Raw genomic sequence first — 258 nt, 5'->3', positions numbered from 1 at the left:
GACATATAGCGTTTAACCCTCAAGCTTCAAAAATTTTCATACTGTGGTATATTATGTGTATGATCGCATACACATTGTGCGTAATGGATTATTGGGAGTATATATACCCCTAAAGAAAACACATGACTGGTTAAAGGTATTATCGCATAGAGGATATATCAATGCTTATTGAATTTTAGCCGATTAATCGATAGATTCTGTTTTATATTGTTTTGCTAAACACTAGAAATTATGCTGAATGAATTATTTACACCTAAC

Source organism: Uloborus diversus, chromosome 8 (genome assembly GCF_026930045.1).
Source record: "Uloborus diversus isolate 005 chromosome 8, Udiv.v.3.1, whole genome shotgun sequence".
NCBI lineage: Eukaryota > Metazoa > Arthropoda > Arachnida > Araneae > Uloboridae > Uloborus > Uloborus diversus.
The sequence above is the reverse complement of the archived record's forward strand: the minus strand, read 5'-3'. Positions refer to the sequence as shown.